Source organism: Canis lupus, chromosome 35 (genome assembly GCF_048164855.1).
Source record: "Canis lupus baileyi chromosome 35, mCanLup2.hap1, whole genome shotgun sequence".
NCBI classification, from domain to species: Eukaryota; Metazoa; Chordata; class Mammalia; order Carnivora; family Canidae; genus Canis; species Canis lupus.
In genome coordinates this window covers 26379960-26387404 of record NC_132872.1, presented here as the reverse complement: position 1 = coordinate 26387404, position 7445 = coordinate 26379960, and the positions used below count along the sequence as shown (strand labels likewise).

Below are 7445 nucleotides of genomic sequence, written 5' to 3'. Positions count from 1 at the left end.
GTAATCTATCTGAGGAGTCCAAGAGGATGATCCTCTTGGTTGAGTGTATTTTGTTCTGTATGTTAGAAGATGCTCAGTCCCAAATTTATATAAACCAGCAATACTTGTAGAGGGCCCCAGCATTGACCAAAACATAAACAAGGTAAAAGAGGGGGGCAGAATGAGAATGAAGAGAGAATATAGTCTCACAGAATGAACCAGCACAGTATACCACTGGTTCTGGGTGCATGCTGGTCACGTTTTAGAAGGTATTAACTTCCGCCGTTGTAGAACAAAACGAGGCAGAGAAAACAAAAAACACACACAAAAAAGCTATATCTCTTATATCTTCCAAAATAAAATTGAATATGTTGAAGGGAATCTAGAAGTGAAAAATATATCTAAGACGTAATTGTAGAAATATGAAAGTCAAAAAGGAAGAAACTTAAAAATGAAGTGCTGGTAAAATATTGTAGTTAAGATGGGAAAAGAGATAAAATATTGGAAATTTTTAGTCTGATATAAAAACGTGTTGTAATGGAAAAAACGAAAAAAATTTAGAAAAGGGGGGGAGACCCTCTAGTTCTATATACTATATTCCCTCGACTTTCCCTTGGTCCTGTAGCTTTCCAGTGCTTCTGGGTCAAGGACTCGCTCTTCCCCTGACCTTCCAGCTGGTCTCTGGGGGAGGGGATGCCGTGCTGACTCTCAGGTGTGTGCACCTAGGGGAGCTGCCCCGCCCCCACCGGTGCCGGGCACAGTGGGAGCTGTTGACCCCGTGAGACCCCTGTTCCCACGCGCCTGGCCCCTCAGATGCTGCCTGAGCCACTGGCGTCTCCCGAGGCCCGGGCCGCGGTGCTCCAACCCTCCCCCGAGGTCTGCGGTTGGCCGTGCGGGGGCCGCTCCTCTTGTAGTGACGCCGGGGCCTGGAGGCTTCCCTGCGATCCCGGCTCTGCCGACTTCCCCGCGGAGCCCTCTTCCCTCCGGGAAGCTCCGGCAGACTGTGAAGGTCCCGGCGGGTGGGGGCTGCGCTTCCAGCCTGGGGCTCTCGCTGCTCCCTTTACCCTGAGCCTTGCGAGCCTCCCCCACTTTAGTCTTTTACTTTTTCTTTCTTTCTTTCTTTTCTTTTCTTTCATTCTTTCTTTCTTTCTCTTTCTTTCTTCTTTCTTTCTTTCTTTCTTTCTTTCTTTCTTTCTTTCTCTCTCTCTCTTCCTTCCTTCCTTCCTTCCTTCCTTTCTTCTTCTTCTTCTTCTTCTTCTTCTTCTTCTTCTTCTTCTTCTTCTTCTTTCTTTCTTTCTTTCTTTCTTTCTTTCTTTCTTTCTTTCTTTTTTTTTCTTCCTTCCTTCCTTCCTTCCTTCCTTCCTTCCTTCCTTCCTTCCGTTCTTCCTTCCTTTCTTTCTTCTCTTCCTTCCTTTCTTCTCTTCCTTCCTTCCTTCTTTCTTTCCTTTCTTTCATTTCTTTTATTTCTTTATTTCTGCCTTCCTACCTTGTTAGAAATGAAAACTTTTCTCTCTGTAACGTCCAACTATTCCCTGTTTACATCTCAGGTCCAATTCCTAGGTGTTCAGGATGGTTTGAGAGTCATGTGGGTAAGTGGATGGGGGGGTGGGGTTAGGGCTCCGCTGCTCTTCCATCTTGCCCTACCTCCCATAGTGCGTTTTCTGCCTCTGTTTTAACAAATAACCATGAACAGTGGCTTAACACAATACATATTTATGTACACACTACTTCTGTAGTGCAAAAGTCCGACATAAATCTCATTGGATCAAAATCAAGGTGTTATCCGGGTGAATTCTTTTCTGGAAGCTTTGGGTGAGACTTTGTTTCTTCCCTTTTCCTGTTTCTAGAAGCTGCCTTTATCATTGGGCTCATGGGCCCTTCTTGGACCTTTAAAGCCATCAGGGTTGCATCTCTTGTGCTTGTCCTTTATAGTCAGTTTCCCTAGCCCCTGACTCTTGTGCCTCCTCTTCCACTTTAAGGACCGTTGTGATTGCCTCAGATCTTTCCAGGTAATCCAGAATAATCTCCCTATTTTAAGCTCAGCTGATGAACAACTGTAATTCTATCTACGTTATTAATTCCCCTTTTCCATGCAACCTACCATATTCACAGGTTTATTATATTTGTTGGCAATTATTTTACCTATCATAGGTGGCCTTAGAAGAGATGAATTTTTTGCCTAAATTCCCATTTAGGACACTGGAAATAAAAGTTTATTTCTCACTCTTCTCCTTCCACATCTGGCTACATCAAAATGAACTTGGCCCTGCAGAGTGTTCAGGCAGGAGAGCCTTCATGTTTAGCTTTGGAGTCTGCTCCCCATCACTGCATTGCATGGCCAGCACCTGGAAGTTCCTGCAGTGTCTGAGAGTGGCCAGGAGACTCACTCCTGAAAAGACTGGAGAGGATGGGCTGGGGCATGTAGACAGATGGCATAATAGAGACCTGAAGGGGTTACCACACCAAAGAGAGCTGAGAGAGGCAGAAAGCCTTTCAGGATGGCCAAGCCCTGTTCCATTCAAGAGAGACCAGATCATAAGTTCCAACAGGCCTCAACTTTGGCTGCAAAAGCTGAAAAAATGAACAATCCTTAAGAGTGTGAGGATATTAGTAGGACAGAAGGTCTTAGGGACCTTCTTTCTGCTTCCAACAGCTCACACGCTACCTCCTCACTCCCATATTTTCATATAACATGTCAGAAACAAAGATGAAAAATATTTAAATTAATTTCTTTTCTGACATGTAGGGTTTAGTGGATAGTGCCATACCTATTCCATGGATTGCTGAACAAATCATTGACTAGGATTATAGACCCAGGTCACCTCCAGACTAAGTACATGACTTCCTGACAGAAAATGGAAGGTAGCAAGACATGGGACAAGCAATTAAATTCCATTCTTGGACTCTGAATGTTTTAGAGTCACTTTTTCATGAGAATAGCCCAATTCCAACAGTGATACCTCAGTTCATATTTGTGAAGCCTGGGGCATATTTGTGAAGACCAGATGTGAGAGAACATGGCCAGAGTCTCTAGCCAAAGGGAACCTGAAGCTTGTCAGGCAGAAGCCCATGACAGTGTGGGAAATCCTGTGAAGTTAGCAAGTGAAGTCATACTGATCTTCCAACAATCAGCTCATCCAGCACCTGTTTTCACTCAAAGCAGACAGATGAGGCATAGATGCGTGTGGGAATGAGCATGTAGGAGAGGAGAACGTACAGAGAAATTGGGGTTGGGATAAAATTCTATACTTTCTGACATCTTATCAAAGACAACTGCCAAACCTCCAGATATTTCTGACCCACTCTATATTTACGCCTACACAATGATAGGCTTGCTGGCCACATAGCTGAGATTTCCTGGAATAGAGACAGGCTAAATACTGGGGATGGGGGCAGCTTCCAAACAAGAGAAAAGACTTTCATCCAATATCCAGTTTTTCTTAGCCAAACTTTGACAATCTGGACATAGTCAGAAAATCAGATTAAGGATAGAGGTCTTCTTATAAGTGGTTAGGTCCCTCAAAAAGAGTAAGTCTTTTGACTGGACTAAAATTTACTAAGAAGAGAATGTAATGGATTAAAAGGATGTAAGGAATATTTATTTGGGTGACACTTTTGTAGAATAGCAGGCGTGTTTGTTTATATTGACAATATTATGTTGATAAAGACTCTGGATACCTTTGCAAAGTTCATGTTCTCCACAGGATGACAGACAAATTCTACAAAAATTGTATATTGGCATGCGTAATTGTAACATGTGGCAAAATACTAAACAAAATTCTTGGTTTCCAGACAAAGAACAGCTACAGCTGGAGACTATAGAGTATCAACTGAGATTCTGGCTTTTTCTTGGAATACGGGCTAGATGGGAATTGGGTTTGCTTCCCTTGGGAAGATGCTGAAAACACTGTCTACATGGGAAGGAGGGTAAAACAGGTAAATAAGAATCAGACACTGTAGTAAAATCAGTAGAAGAAATGAACTAAATCTGTTTCCTTTTCATTCTGCATACACAGCCTCCCTTTTCAATTGACTATAGTGATATGATTGAGTTTAGCATTGAAAGTGATGTATATCATTTACATTTCTGGCTCATAAGCACCTCACATTTGGAATCCCCTGTGAACTTTCTCCTTCTCGCTTGATCCAAAAGAAAACATAAACCTGGAAGGAAGTCATGTGTGGAAAATGCTTGAGTGACAAGTTGGAAAGAGCTTGGACTCTGAATCATCAAAAGGAATAAATATTTGTTCAGTTAAGCACATGTGCCTATATTTATAGAGAACTAAACTTCTGTTGTGTTGATCCACTGAAATACTGGCTGTTATTTGTAAGTTCAGTTGGGGTTACTGTAAATAATATATACATGTAATGCAATAAACCTCTTCAATTATATACTTATTACTGGGTAATTATTTACTGGGTCTTTTTTCTCAGTGTTGGGACATAGATGTTTAGGCTTACCAATTTTGGTTATTACTCTATGTGGAATGAGAAGTTATTTATACACGTCAAGTGGGAAGAGTGTGTGTGTATGGGATGATGGTGAAATGGTGTACATTTTATAAAAAAATCAACCTGATGTTAGTGTGGAAAATGGACTGGATGACTGTGTTAGCAGATGCAGATAGGGTAGTTAGGAAGTTATTTAATAAGTCCAGGTATTATGATGAAGGCATTATGGGTTTTAGGATTAACTGCACAAATAGAAAGAGATAGTTGGATTTAGGGCATCTTCAGTACATTAAATCTAGAGGCAATGGCCAAGAAAATGGAATTGAGGGAGAAGTCAGTTTTACAAATACGTCCCTGACTTATGGTGTGTACAAATATTTGTTTGGTGACCCTGTTCCCTGAGACAGGGAATATTGGAAGAATAGCAGGTTTGGGGATGGAATAGAGAAAGATTTTAATTTCAGATTTGGACATGTTAATTCTAATGTACCTTTGGGATTACCAAGTGGGCAAGTAAATATTTGCATAGTGGGACCATTAAAAGAGGAAGGAAAACAAGCTTATTCTAAACGCCATTCAGTGACACTTTAGACACATGCCCCTATCATGAACACTGTTGACACAACGTGTAGTTTTAATTGTTATAACTAGCTGCGTGTAGATGATTTGATGATTAGCTCACAAAGCCCGGTAGAACAACTTTGACTTCATCCCACTGGGAATCCTTTGGACGTATTAAGGGAATTTCAGAATTTTTTAAATAATAGATTTGCAGATAGAGGGAAGAAATGCTATCTCCCTCCAGTTTGGAGTTTCCAAGGAAAATCAATGCAAAAATGATTCTGCTTCATTTCTGTACCTTTCGTGTTACTTCGAGAAAACATTTCTAATGATTTACAAGAAGTAAGTGAGAGTGCAGAGACTTTTGTAATTTTTGTTAATATAGTGTTGTAATTTGTCTGTCTGATAACAAACAGCTAAGTAAGAAATGAACATCCTAGACAGACTTTTTTTCTTTTTAACTCTAGACAGACAGAAGTAAATGTCTGTCTGGACATGTATATTTCAGTTAGAATTTTTACTCTGTAGATGACAGATTTGGGGGAAAGTTTTTAAATAATAAACTTTGATTAACAGAAGAATGAAAAATAGAAAAATTCAATAATGATGAGAAGAAAAATTCAGAGTTCATTTCATAATGTGAAGTTTGTTTAAATGAAACATAAGCTATGCAGCTCAAATTTAGCTTATTTGCAATTTTTTTCAGACTGGGAAATTCTGGCTTAAGCTTGTGTCTGCATAAAACAATAAAAATTCCTTAATTTTATGAAATCATGAGAATATGGGCTGAAGTCACTGATGCTAACTTCAAAATGCTCCTTGTCTCATTTATCATATAACTCTTGAGACAAAATTCATAGAGATTACTAATTTTTGGTCAAGTCAAAAACTGTAGGAACTAAAACTAGGAAAAACAAATATTTGATTATTTGAGGTTATAAAGAAAGTTGGGCCAGTTTATGCAGAGGAAAAATGTCTTAAATTCTTAATTTTCCATTAATATTTTCATCAGTGCTGTACATTTTAGGACTCCCTGTGGGTATACATTCAAAAGTAAAAATTACAAAGCTCATAGATTCTTCCTTTATTTTCAGTGAAGATAGAAAAATATCTCATGATCTTCTCTTATGCTGATCACTGATTCTTTGAAAAAAAGCCTTTGTTTCTATTCTACATTAGACACATTAGACAAAACTCAGCTTTTCTAATATACTCTCATGGCAAGAAAAATTTGTGTTCCATCAATATTGAAAAATGTGACTGTAAAATTATGAAAATTTTTTTCATGCAAGAAAATACCATAACAATTTATATACCTGAATATATATTTTTTCTTTTGATGATAATCCGAAACGATCTATATCCCCTGGAAAATTCCTTTTTAGAGTTCTTTCAGAGACTACCCATAAATCATGAAAAAAAAAATCAATGTCATTTCTTCATGCAAACACCAAAGGGTAAATTTGTGACTAAAGAATAAGTATGCAGAAATAAATTTAATAAAAAATTACTAAAATTGCAAAAAAAAAAAGCACCCCACAACCTTCTAAAAAACTCTTGTTCTATTTGAATCCCTATCTTATACAGTTACAGATAACTTTGGGATATTAAAAAAAATTGTATCTACTCTCAATGGTTAAAAGTTGGTTCCCACTGACAATTTCCGAAAGAAAATTCTAATTTCCTGAAGCCTATTTCTGCCTTTAACTGATATTTTGTGCAAAATTAAGAGATGATTGCATCCTAATTTTACAGTGGGTTTTTCAGTGATGAAACATCTTGTAAAAGAAAACAATAGGATTTCATCATTCTTATTCTTTTCTCCAGTATTAACATGTTGGAGACTATTCTTCTGCACATTTCTTTATGGACATGGTCTATAGAAATATACATACAAATTAATTACATAATTTTATGTGAAAGAGATCATAGTACATATGGTGCTGTTCTCATAGAACTTTCATTTTGACTTTTCTCTTTTCCTCTTCTCTGTTTCACTCATTTTTACCTCTACCTCCTATTCCAGAAAAGCCAGGGCTATGAATTTAATTTCTATTATCCACACTTCTCCCCATGTAAAAGATTTAGAAATACTTGCTTATTTTATAGTAATGAAATCTTATTTACACTTCTCTGCATCATATTATTCTCAGGTAAATAAATGTGAAAATTCCCAAATCAAGTGAAATAACTCTTTTTTTCATAGCTGAATTATATTACAAAATATGAATGTACATAACCATGATTTATTTAACCATCTTACTGTAGATGCATCTGGTCTTTGCCACCTTGAAAAATAATGCATTGGATTTCTTTGTATATTTATCTTCATGTACTTGTGCTTTTATTTCTGGGATATATGTAAGGCAAAATGGTAAATCAAAGGGTATGTGCATTTTTTAAAGATTTAAATGGGATCATATAAAATTGCTTTGTCAAAAGGGCTGTTC

At 37.9% G+C, this 7445-nt stretch overlaps 1 long non-coding RNA gene across 1 annotated transcript; it reads left to right on the top strand.

Moving 5' to 3' along the window:
• The first annotated feature begins 838 nt into the window (after window positions 1–838).
• LOC140625029 (uncharacterized) lies at window positions 839–4337 on the top strand. Its single transcript, XR_012024426.1, has 4 exons — window positions 839–988; window positions 1527–1568; window positions 3772–3915; window positions 4079–4337. It is a non-coding gene; the product is annotated as an uncharacterized lncRNA (long non-coding RNA).
• The last annotated feature ends 3108 nt before the right edge of the window (window positions 4338–7445 follow it).